Genomic DNA, 13,494 nt, shown 5'->3' with positions numbered 1-13,494 from the left:
TTAAACAAATTTCGATATTTATATTTTCCATTGAATGGTCATATTTTTGCTTTTTAATTTAAATTGATAATTAGTCCTGTATTTTGTCCTGAGTTTTTTGAGCAAAAATGTCCCGAATTTTCATTTGCATTCATCAAAAAATCGATTTTAAATTGTTCGTTTCTTTCAAATATTATAGATGAAAGATCGAAGCGCGTAAGCGCCGCATCGCCGTCTAACGGATAAACATTGGTACGGAATCCGTAGAAATGTAAACAAAATTTATTCTTATTGTTAAAATCTCTATAAAATATCTGATAATTTGATGTGCATATGTCTAATGATCATTTTTGACCGCCAAATGGCTTTTTTTTTTACTTTTTTTACTAGATCTCCGAAACCGCTAGACCTGCCTTACCAAAAATTTATTCAGTTCTTGTCAATACAAGTAAAATGTTTTTTGAATTATTCAAATCGGACGCTTCGTTCTCTTAAAAACTGAGTTACTGTTTTCGGCACTTTTTGTCTCGTATCTTCGGAACGGCTAGACCTGCCTTCGCCAAAAACTAATCAGCACGTCTCCTTATCAATACGAATCGAATGTTTTTTTAATATTCAAATCGGTTGATCAGTGTTCCCAAAATCGTCGACGAAAATTTGTAGCCGAACATACATAAATACACGCACACACACACACACACATCCATTTTTTCTAAGGTATGCCAACATGTTCAGAAGGTTTTGAAACGTAAAGATCTATAAAAATTTTCATTTTCGATTTTTTTGCGATTACTATAACTTGCCCTACGGGAAATTAAAATTCCACTATTTTGTTTTTAATTTAAGTGGAAATGTAATTTGTATTAGTTGCTATAAAATAAATAAAAAATTTCAAAAATTTTCTCATAAATAATAATTTTAATCAAAATAAAATTTAAAGAAAGAAAGAAATTTTTTGATGTGTTTATTCGAAGTCGAAACTTCTTACTTGCACAGTCAGAAAGTTTCCGTAACTTTTGCAAATTTTCGCCAATGTGAAATATACTCAATTGATATTAAAACTTACGAGAAGAATCTCAAGTTCACTCTTTCGGTCTATTTTTCAAAACTTCAATTATTTTTATAACTAAACCACTTTTTATAGTCTAAAATATCTTAAGGTATTCGGTTTGACTATCAACTTTATCACCATGTCAAATTTCATCAAAATCCTAGAAAAATAAAACTGAGGATCTCCTTAAAAGAAATATATTCAAATTATAAAATTTCTCAAGTTTATTATCCCGTCTCAAAACTTATATTTTCCCTTTATTTATTATCCTATTCACAGCTACAAAGGGAAAATTCTACTTATAATCTCTTATATTCTACTTACATCTTACAATTGCAATTGAAAAGCTCAACTTTCATCAGTAAATGATATTGTAGTATAAATATTATTTAATGTACATATATTATGTTCAGTATGTGTATTGTGTTAAACATATATGTTCTAGGTATTCTCTCAGAATAAATAATAATAATAATGATATATATCTGGTTATTCATTTGCAATATTTCGCAATCGTAAATAATTGCCTCATATTGTTCGGAAAATACGATACGATGACCTTATAAAGTTAACAGAGCGTGCGACACAATCGAGATGATATTTTTCTATTTATTCGTTTTTATTGCAAAAAAATGAAAAATGACCATTAATTATATTTATACATTTAGTGTCTATCTATATATACATATATATCTGTTGAACTATTTTAAATGTATCGCCCAGTAGTTGCATAATAAAAGGAATCGCGCAGCAGAAATTTAATAATAATTGCTGATGTCGAAATTTCGGCGATGATACGAATGAATATATATATATATATATATATATATATATATATATAAATTACTACTTTTACTGCAGATACTATATTTTTTTTTGAATTTCTTTCTATATATTTTTCTTGATCATCAGTATACATAAAATAAAGTAAAACTGATTTAATAAAATATTTTTTTTCGCTTCATGGTACTGGTGAAATCAAGATCATAATTTGATCAAAATTATCTGAATTTTATTAATTGAATTTGTGAAAGAAAATTACACCTTCAAAAATTAACTGACGAAAGGGAAGTTAGTTAATGTTAATCCAATTTTCTGATTTTATACATAACACATACAGTATTGGCAAATTTTACAAAATTTAATAATAGTTTTAAATAGATAAAAACTCCGGCTGTATATTTATGAAAAACTAAAAAATTAATAAAATGGGAGAGTTAAACTTATAACTAGTTCATTTTATATGTTTATCATTATTTGTAGTAAACTATGAACAATGATATTAAGGAACACAACTAGTGTGAAATTTTCAAGAAAACCTTTAAAAATAACATACTAAAATTTTAAATCGATATCTTAAATAGTTTTGGCAGGCCAAAAACCACCAAAATTTTGGGAAAAAACTTTTATTTTCAACAAGCCGCCTTTTTGTCAATTTTTGATCTTTTTGTTCGCTCGAGGTTTTTAGTTTTTTAGTTTGACAAGAATTTTTTTTTCTGGTTTTATCAAAGAAGAAGGCTGCAATCACCTTTTTTGTGGCTCCGCCGGAGATCGCGTGTCATTTCAAAATATTTAATATTTTTATTTCAAAAATTTACTGTGCATTCTCAAACATGTATAAATATACCCTATGGATCGATACACTAGTTTTTTTTTTTTAATTCCCACAAATTGTCTTTTTTAGGTTGTCACACTAGGTGTGCCCCATATACGGCAATTGGTTCTGTGCTAATTAAATTTTTAATATATTTTTATATAATATTGATCGAACTATTTTAGACTGTATAATTTTTTTATTCAATTTAAAAACATTTTTAAATAATTGTGTTCATTGTATAAAGCCAATTCTTTGTATTTTGAGTTTACTGGCACATATCAAATGTTGAAATGTATGAAAAAAACTTGAAAATTGATTTATGTTGTGTGAATTATAAAATTTATTTCGTGATGTTTCAAAAGTACTTAAAAATAAAATTAAGAGAAAGGTTTCTTCTTCAAATTTCCTAAAAACAAATTGATAAATATCCTTGAAACTATTTAAATTGTTAAGTTTTATGAAAAATGCTCTTACTACTGGACTTAGATAACATTATTGGTATTTCTAATTAAAAAACAATTAAGGAAAAACATTTTTTCCGCGAACCACACTAGCTCGATATCAGACAGCATGATATGAAATTTCTACTTGAGGTTATAGATCTCAAATGTAATCTCAATTGAAATTGCCTTCGTCGGCACTCATAACGACTAGATACATATCTAATATAAAAGCTATACATAGAAGAACGATCTTTCAAATAATCTACATATATATAAAATAAGTCGGGTTTTTCTTCCTGACGAAATAACTCGAGAACGCACGAACCGATTTCGACAATTTTGAATTCGTTGCAAAGGTCTCGGGCTCCGCAAGGTTTATAGCTAAGAAAATAAAGTGGTGCACGCACCGTAATTAAAAATCGAGTAATGACATTAGTGAAAATTATCAGAATTATGCTTGGTTACATCAACGAGCAATTCTTGCCGCAATAATGATGTACACGCACTGAATTTCACCATTCAATCAAAATTGCTGGCGATTTGGTGACATACCAATGATTCCGACTGGTCTTTCCGTTTGACTTCAAACGATTGCAATTTCCAGTTCGCCTTGCGTTCGCAATAACAAGTCGCAATTCCAATCGCTTAGTGTTCGCGGGATAAATTTCAAATATATTATTTAGAAAATTATTGTTTTTCACATGGGCAGTTATACGTTGCCTGTTCACGAATTGGAAAACCATCCGCTTTGTTTGTGTTAACGTCAGACCAAAAACAAAAAATGTGGTTTACCCAAAAAGCACTTCAATGAAACGGTTAATTTGCGGATTCCACTTTCATTTACTTAGAGAAGTTCAACTAAAAAACACTTCATTTTGTAATCGAAATGAATTCATTACTGTTGTATAATAATAATCAATTTTCCTTTTCAAATAAAAACAAACAAAAAATTTCTTCATCTCTTTCTCACGAAACCATCTGGTGGCGAAACGGAGTTCGTCGGGTTTGCTAGTTCAATATAAAAAAATAGCACAATATTTTTTTTTTCCAGAGATCATAAAACGATTTAATGCCTCCTGCCTTAAATCACACAGAAAAGATAGTTGCAAGTTGCAAGCAAAAATAGAACAAGAGTGACGTCACTTGACCAGGACGGACGAGTGACGTTCAATTTGCGTCGTCACGTGACGCCGCGTGACGTGCGTGACGCAAGATGCGCCTAGTGACCACATACGGCGCCATGGTGCAAGCCATCACTGTACTAACAGTCCTAAGAATGATGACGAAAGGTGAGAAAATTCGGGCAAAAATGGTGATCAGTCTACTATTTTTGTACTCTGATACTTGAACTATGCCTTTGAAATCTTTTAATTTCTAAAATAACTCTTTATATAGATTTTTATTTAACTTTTAGCCCAAACAACATGCAATCAAGGTATGGGTCGGGTAATGTACGAGAGACTACCAAACCACCAGCTACAAGGATTCGATGACGATGTGGTAAGTAGAATTACGAGTAATTCGTACTTTTATTATTGAACCAACTGATGAATATTGTTCTTTAGGTACGAGACACTTCACCGCCCTTTCGTGTATTAGAAAGATGTCAAGATTTATGCCTAAGGGACCGAACAGCCACCAACAATATTGTCAGAGCTTGCTCATCATTCGACTTTCAACCAGGGGCCAGAGTGGCCTCTTATTCAGGTAACAAACATCGAAAAATTCATATCTTATATATAAAAATGGAGCTCTTGCTCAAATGATCCGGTAAAACTTGAAAACGGCTATACCGATTTGGCCAGTCTTAGTCTTGAAAAATTCGTGCCAATCCAGAGATGGTCGGAAAGGTGAGATATTATTTCAAAATTGCGTAGAAACTTTACATTTTTAGTTTGAACATTTTTTGTAGAAGCGTAATTTAAATAAAACAATGGACGGTGGCTAATACGTCAAATGTCAAACGTTTTTAACAGATGATGTTCAATTACATTTAATAGGATGTTTTACGTGAATATTGTTTAATTATGATTAAATTGTAGTAAGTAGTTTTGTTTGTAGTTTTATTTAGACACAAAAACGTTATTAAACGGGCCGCAAGTGTTACTAAAAACTCAAAATATCAACTTTTTTGAAATGTTAATAAGAAAATACACATTTTAGCATATTTTCCTGAAAATCTCATTTGTATAATTATATACTGATTGGTATTTATAAAACATTTTCTGAGTTATATTATTTTTAATTTATGTTATTTCAATTCAGAACCTAAATTTAGTATCGATCAAAGGGACATTTTGTCGAATAAGATTTTCCCAGTTATAATTTCCCAGAATTTATCGAAAATCAGATAGTAATATATGAAGATCCGGGGTTAAAATGGTCCACCAACGATGTGTCAAAAACCAGTAAAATTAAGCATTGTTTAACAACAATATTTAAAAGTAGAGGGAAAAAGATGTATAACTATCTACTATCCTTGAAAATCCATAATGAAAATATTTTCTTCCGTTGGCAGTTTTTTAGCATTAGTTAAAAATGTAATTGTTTTGAAATTTGAAATTATAATAAGGCTTTAAATCGTTTTGCCCCCTGCCCGTTTCAAGTTACCCCGCCTATAAGGTAAAAAGGTCTAGATAACAAATTTTTCAAAAAGACATCAAAAAAAGCACATTTCTCTAATGATGAAGTAGCTGGCAGTTTTACTGAACGTAGTCAGATAATTGTTCGTTTGATATGTGTTATTTGTTGTGATATAATTGTTATGGTTTTCACAATATAGTTTATATTTGCTCAAAGTCAAATTGGACCTTCGTGCCTCGCCCTGCTCTACATATATAGTTTTTATTAAATTTATTTTAATTCATGGAATATTACTTGAAACTTTTCAAAAAGCATGTCAAAGAAGAAATACTTGATTCATTTTCTATCTCTCCTCGCAGAAATTTGAAAATTTTGTATAAGCTCAGTAGTATTATTTATAATTATACACAAAATTCAGAATCCAAAAAAAGAATCTGAAAAACTTGAAACGTAATCAATAAGTCGAAAGACCAAAAAAAAAGACTTGGATAGGATTATAGCATGCTTTCTATAGTAAGTGTATAAATCTTCCAGTTTGATTGTATTGACAAAATATAGACAAACTAAGGAGGTTTATTGTTTTTATAATACATCATTGTATATAGCATTCAAACAACACATCCTTATACACTTAAAGTATTAATATTTTTGATTCTCTAGAAATTGTTTAGAATATACCTTACTTAGCAAAACAACGTTTGCCGGATCAGCTAGTAATAAATAATTCACTTACCTTTCTTAGGTTCGAATGATGTAAACGGCATGGGAAGCATGTCTTCAACTCCAGAATATGAAGAATCGACATGTTATTTGTCCAGGGAGCAGGCAGCTCCTGAGGGCATCGGGAATTTGATGCTGGTGCCCAACAGTGTCCATTTTACAGAAATATGCCTAACATGTAAGAAGTACTTAAGCATATAAACCAACAGCAATATTAAATGAGATAATTTTATACATATCAATATAATTAATAATTGTAGCAAATCGTCCAGAACGTGAATGTCCTAGTAGAAGATATGTTTTCGAAAGACATCCAAGAAAGCGTCTAAAGTTGCCAGTTTCCGATTACAAAGAGGTAAATAATAATGATAACATTTGAATTAGAATTTATTTTATCTATCTATTACTTACCTTTATCTTTTATCTCTTAGGTGTCTGCCAATAATAGGACCGATTGCGAGGACAAATGTCTTTCAGAATTTAGTTTTGTGTGCAGATCTGCAAGTTTTGACGCCAATATGAGGTCCTGTGCCCTTAGTAGGTTTACGAGAAGGACCCATCCAGAATTATTGGAGGACGACCCCAACGGAGACTACTTGGAAAACACTTGTCTCAACTGTAAGAAAAAAATAAGGTTGAAATATGAAACATAAAAATTGGCATTCATTAACAAAAAAAAATCGAAATACTCGTAGATTCATCTTAAGATATCAGAAGAGTCGGATTTTTACTTTTTTACATTTTGCTCATCAGTAGAGTTCCATTTTTTAAAAAAGTCTCGTATATTTCAATTTGCTCGTCAGTAGAGTCCCTTCCGATCTCTTTCAGCAAAATTTTAACATTTTGCTAGTTTGTAGAATCTCATTATTTTATCAGTTTGCTCGTCAGTAGAGTCCTTTTTGGATATTTTCTATATTTTGCTAGTCAGTAGACTCCTTTTTGCTCGTTAGTAGAATCCCATTTTATTTGTATTACATTTTACTAGTAATTCGAGTCCTTTTTTATATTTAATCAATTTGCTCGTCAGTAGAGTCCTTTTTCATATTTTATCAGTTTGCTCGTTAGTAGAGTCCCGTTTGATACTTTTTATATTTTGCTCGTCAGTAGAGTCCTTTCCGATCTCTTTCAGCAAAATTTTAACATTTTGCTAGTTTGTAGAATCTTTTCATTATTTTATCAGTTTGCTCGTCAGTAGAGTCCTTTTTGGATATTTTCTATATTTTGCAAGTCAGTAGACTCCTTTTTGCTCGTTAGTAGAATCCCATTTTATTTGTATTACATTTTACTAGTCATTGGAGTCCTTTTTTATATTTAATCAATTTGCTCGTCAGTAGAGTCCTTTTTCATATTTTATCAGTTTGCTCGTTAGTAGAGTCCCTTTTGATACTTTTTACATTTTGCTCGTCAGTAGAGTTCTTTTTACATTTTACTAGAGTCCCTTTCGTTTTCTTTGTTACATTTTGCCTGTCAATAGAGTCCCTTCTCAATATGTTATCAACAGTTTGTTCGTCAGTAGAAAACATTGCTGTCTTTTCTACCTTGCTCCCCTTCGACAACGCCTGAAATCTAACCTCCAAATAGCCCAAACACCAAAACAATATTAGTACAAAACAACTTCAGAGTACAGTGATACCCCGTCTTACGAGCTTAATTCGTTCCGTAAGCACGCTCGCATGTCGAATAATAAATACATTGAAATATTATATTAATAAATACTATTAATTTGCTCCAGCAGTTTTCAACGAACTTTTCAACTTTGTTCCACATTGTATGAACAAATAATGAATTAAAACTTTATATACAAATTCGAACGTATCAAACAATAATCCTCATAGACGATTATTCGGATTTTGATAAATCTTTCTGAAGTCTAAGGAAATTTTTCTTCACATATAATGTGAATAATTATTATTAATATTTCTTTTTCACCCAGCCGAACGCCGTTGCGATGGTTTAGCCGTGTTCGTGAAAGAAGAGAACAAACGTTTGGGAGGACCCTTCGAAGTCGACATCCTGAACAATGTCACTCTCGAGGAATGCCAGTCGATGTGTATGAGAGCCGAGAAGTAAGAACAGTGTAATAGAATATATATTAAGAATATTTTACAATTTATTTTTTTCTTAGATATTTTTGTCGTTCGGTGGAATTCGACGACGCCACTCACCAGTGCACCCTGAGTGAAGAGGATTCGGTTTCCCAAAAGGATGACCTCAGCATCGCCAGCAGCCCCACGCACCACTTTTACGACTTGGTTTGCTTGGACAACCGTAAGTAAAACTAACAAAAGTAATACTATTATTCTTAGAGCTGTCAAGAACCGTCATTTTCAAAAACCGGTTCCAACCCGGAAAAGTCCGGATCGATCCCGTAAAATTCGGGACCGCTCCGGGAAAAAATCCGGATACTTTTTTCTTATTTTTTTATTCAGTCACAAACATTCTTTTCAAGTTACGTGTTTCGCTTTTTGTTCTTGAAATTTTTTTTGTAGCCCTTTGAATTTTTTAATATAATTATAATTAATACTTTTTTGTGCATTTCTATTTCGTTATACATATATTTGTTTGCCATTAAAGCAATTCTCAAATTGGAAATTGTACATTCGAATAATATTTAGTCTGCTTTCATTATTAGATTATATGTAATTTTGATAAACTTCTAAATAAATAATTATAAACTTTTACTTTGAAGCATATTTTTAGTTTCTTTAGTTTTTAGTTTCTCAATTAAAGTTTTCGATATTCATAGCAAGAGGCGGTTTCTTTTAATCAGGAGAATTTACAAAACTGGCTGCATATAGTATTAAAAAAAGTAACATTTTATTAAAAGAATTACAACAAACGCCTTAGTTTAATTGAGTTATATTCTAAATTGTTAACTTCATAGAAATACAAAAATTTCATACATTGCTAACGGACACGTATATTTATTTTTCTACTTAAACTCGTCCCATTATGCAATTCGACCCTAACAAATATATAAAATAATATAAACTATATATGTTACATAAACTGATTTTATTTTTTAAAAAAGGTGACAATTTTAAAAGTAGAAGTGTTTTTATTAACTTCTATATCGTTTGAAAAGTTGTTGAAATAGATAAATATTTAGTTTCAGAAATAATAATTTTGTAGTCGGGTGTTGTCTATTGAAAATAGTTGGTGGTCTTTCTAAAAACAATTGTCAAAGAATGATTTGGAGAATCATTAAAATCAATATTTATGGGCTAAAGACTGATGGCTCGCAATGAAAAGATTCAGACTATACATATAACAATGTTTAATTTCTCAGAAGTAAAAAGCTATATATTTTTAAAATATTTCATACCAAAATATTCAACATTATAAAATGTTATTTCACTTAAACGGTAGAATTTTAAAATTGCACGTGAGCGAATTGATGTATATATATTATCTAATTCAGATAATAAATATTTGTTTCAGAGACCGTATATCAAATTAATGAATTCAAATTTTCCTTCATGTGGATCAATCGAAAATAAATCAAGCTAATTTCATAAAAATTCGGGAAACAAGTATCAATTTAATTTTTTTTATTAAAACAATTATTAAAAATTAGACAACCGACAGGATAAGTGTAATGAATAATAAATATAATTGAGTTATTATATATGAATATTTGAAATGTTCAGTTCCAATTACATTAGACTTAGAAAATAATATTCTAGGATATAAATAATACCAACGTTGTAGGTGATTAAATGATACAAAAAAAAATGGAACCGTCGCCGGTTCCCAATATTTGGGACCCGGATCCGGTTCACAGCTCTAGAATAATTTTTCTTATACATATTTCGAATAAACCAAATATTGAATTTGACAAATATGATTGGATGGATTACTGATTATCAGCTTCGAGAAAGATATCGTCTATATATCTTTTCTATCATATTGATCGATCTTCATTAGATAAACCATTAATTTATTGAAATTATTATCATTTTTTTAGCTCGTCGGGGCAGCGAGTACCCCGACAATTCAGTGACGTCCCTTTTTTCGCGTCGGGGGCTGGCAGAAGAAGGGGCGCCGACACTGCCTTCCAGAGGTACGAAATTCCAGGCTTGGAGGAGAATTCCATTCGAGATAACCGGTAATGATCAACATATACATCAATAAATATAAATTTATTAATTATTTCAATAGAATTTTATATAATTTATGAAATTATTATTGTTGAGTAATAGAGATCAATAAACAAGTATTAATTTTAATATCTTATTTTTTCTAAGTAGAAATTTTCAGTTACAAGTAATATGTTTCTTTACAAATCCAATAGCAAAACAACTTGATATCTTCCATGTAAATATGCAATATTACTGATGTAAGCAATTATTTCTGCTGAATAAGCCCAATGAATGAAAATATTTTTTTTAGGTCGATCTCTGAGCGAATGCCTGGACGAATGCCTTAGGCAAACGTCATTCCAATGTCGATCAGCAGTTTACAGGTAAAAATATATTGAATATTTGAGAAACTTAATTTAAATGCCTAAATAAATGGTATATTGGTATGCATCACGTCATAATCTATTTATCTCGTAATTAATATTTTTGTATCATTACCAAAACCTCAAATTACAATTAATTCAATTTTTTTAAAATTATTACAAAGAGCACAAAGTAAATAAAAAATAAATGTTTCTAGTTATCTCACAAATAACATTCATAATAATTATTAAATAATAACAGAATCTTAGGTCAATACGCATGTCTCGTAATTTCTCTATAAAATCTCAAAAAAATTGTTAATAATTGTGTGTAGTTCTTCACTAATCATTGGTAGAATTAAATGATTTTCTGATAAATGTGAGAGAATCAATAGAATTATTAAAAAATAAAGTTTAATAAAAAAAATTAGTTGACGTACTATATAAAGGGGCGTCTATTAATCACGTATCGATTTTAGTTACGAAAAAAATTTTTAATTTTTTAAATTTTTGTGAAAATGTTTAGACTTTTTTATAAAAATTCAGGTAAAAATAAATACACGTGATATTTCGTGATTTTTTGTCAAGCCCCCCTCCCCATGAAAATCTCAAGTGATTAAAGAACGCCCCCCAGTAAATATATAAAATATTCGACAAATAATTATCTCTCACATTCTTCATATTTGTCACAATTTGTTATTTATTTATAAACAAAAACGTATAAAGTTTATTTTAGTACTCCGATTTTAATATTAGTGAAACTATTTACTGAAGCTGTCCATACTTTGTTTCTCAGTAATGTGCAATTTATTATTCAGATAAAATATGAATCTAACTTATACGTGGAAGATACAATAAAAAATCGGAACAATCATCTGGAAGTATTAAATCACATTATTGTTGCTTTTAATGCAATTCTTGAAATATTTAGATTAGTTCTAGGTATATATTTTTTAAGTATTTTTTTATGTTAGTTATTAGTTAATTATTAATGTTGTTTTTTTAAATTTCCAACAGCGATCGTTTCCGAACATGTCGCCTTAGCCGCTTCAACCAAAGGGACGGAATGCGAATCGTCTACGACGCCGATTACGATTATTATGAAAATTTAATGCGTAAGTTATAAAATAGATTTATAAATATAAATTAAAACGAAACTAGTGGTGTATGGCATCGTGCCTTAAGGCAAATTGCTGGAACATCCCGTACCATAATGTAATATTCGAAAAAATTTTAAACGTTTTCAAATATATTATTACAAATACTGTAACTTTCATTATTCTTGCCATCTTGTTATATCTGAGCAAAATCAAATGTAAATCATAAATCTCCAGAAATTATCTCCAGAACATTAATAATCGTCATTTTATTTCGAATTCAATTTCAAAAAAAAAATAGTTGCATAATTTACACAAAATTGAAAAAGTGCTCCCGTATGGTCACAGTCTAAACGCATTTGCAAATAATTCTGTGCGACATATTAACTTATATTGTGCTTAGCTTGGCGGCATTTTCACATTTTTCAATAGTTTCCACAAAATTGGATAAATGCCCCAGTCTAAACGCACTTGGGTAACGCATTTGTACCAGAGTGGCGCTTAGACTGTGCTTAGCTTGGGTAATTTTTTTAATTTTTAATTCAAAATTACAAACAAAAATATTTTATGGAAAATAAAAAAAGATGTAATAATTTTTTATCCTCAAAAGCAATTCTTTTGTCAAAACAAGCAGAAAGTTTTTTAGATCATTCAAATCGGACGCTTAGTTCACTCAAAAACTGCCATTTTTTGCATATTAAGCTCTGTATCTTCGAAATAGCGGGACCTGCCTTTGCCAAAAACTAATCACCTCTTCTCCCAATCATTACAAATTGAAAGTTTTTTTGGACCATTCAAATCGGATGCTCAGTTCTCTCAAAAACTCGATTTGTATTTTCTGCATTTTTTGCTCCGTTTCTCCGAAACGACTGGACCTGCCTTTGCCAAAAACTAATCAGCACATCTCCCTATCAATAGGAATAGAATTTTCTTTCCTGCACATCCATTTGATTTCTGTGATATGCAAGTAAAATGTTCAGAAACCTTCAAAACGTCGAGAAATGCAAAAATTTTCATTTTCGATTTCCGGCCCATTACTATAACTACCCTACGGGAAGTTGAAAGGATTCATTGAATTTTTTTATTTGCATAGTTTCATTGTCTATCAAAATAATACACATTTTTTAAAACAATGTGATTCATTGAATAACAATAATTTTAGATAATTTATTAAACGGCGATGGCGACATGACAACAGGAGGCAGACCCGACGACATGTGGCCGCACAGACCGGGTAAGACGATGAAAATTTATTTAAATAAAATATTATCTTAGTAACAACTACATAATTTCGATAATATTTTTCCCCTAGGTGACCGTTACCCAATGGGCGGCGACAGATACCCAGACATGTACCCAGGTGACAGATACCCAGGAGGCGACTATCATCCCGGAGGCGATAGATATCCTCCGGGAGGTGACAGGTACCCGCCTGGAGGCGACAGATTTCCTGACGACAACAGACTGCCTGGAGACAGATATCCGGGAGGCGACAGATTGCCGCCGCCTGATGACAGATATCCTGGAGGCAGACTTCCACCGGGTGATAGATACCCAGGAGGAGATAGGTATCCTCCGGG

At 30.8% G+C, this 13,494-nt stretch overlaps 1 pseudogene; it reads left to right on the top strand.

Moving 5' to 3' along the window:
• The first annotated feature begins 4,283 nt into the window (after window positions 1-4,283).
• The window catches only part of LOC113386383, a 51,740-nt pseudogene continuing 42,529 nt past the window's right edge, over window positions 4,284-13,494 (top strand).

The sequence above is a fragment of the Ctenocephalides felis genome, unplaced genomic scaffold, assembly GCF_003426905.1.
Source record: "Ctenocephalides felis isolate EL2017-DRISC unplaced genomic scaffold, ASM342690v1 CF-g0.4_SCAFFOLD_03571, whole genome shotgun sequence".
Classification (NCBI taxonomy): domain Eukaryota; kingdom Metazoa; phylum Arthropoda; class Insecta; order Siphonaptera; family Pulicidae; genus Ctenocephalides; species Ctenocephalides felis.
Note: the sequence above shows the minus strand (reverse complement) of the source record. Positions and strands in the feature narration are given on the sequence as shown.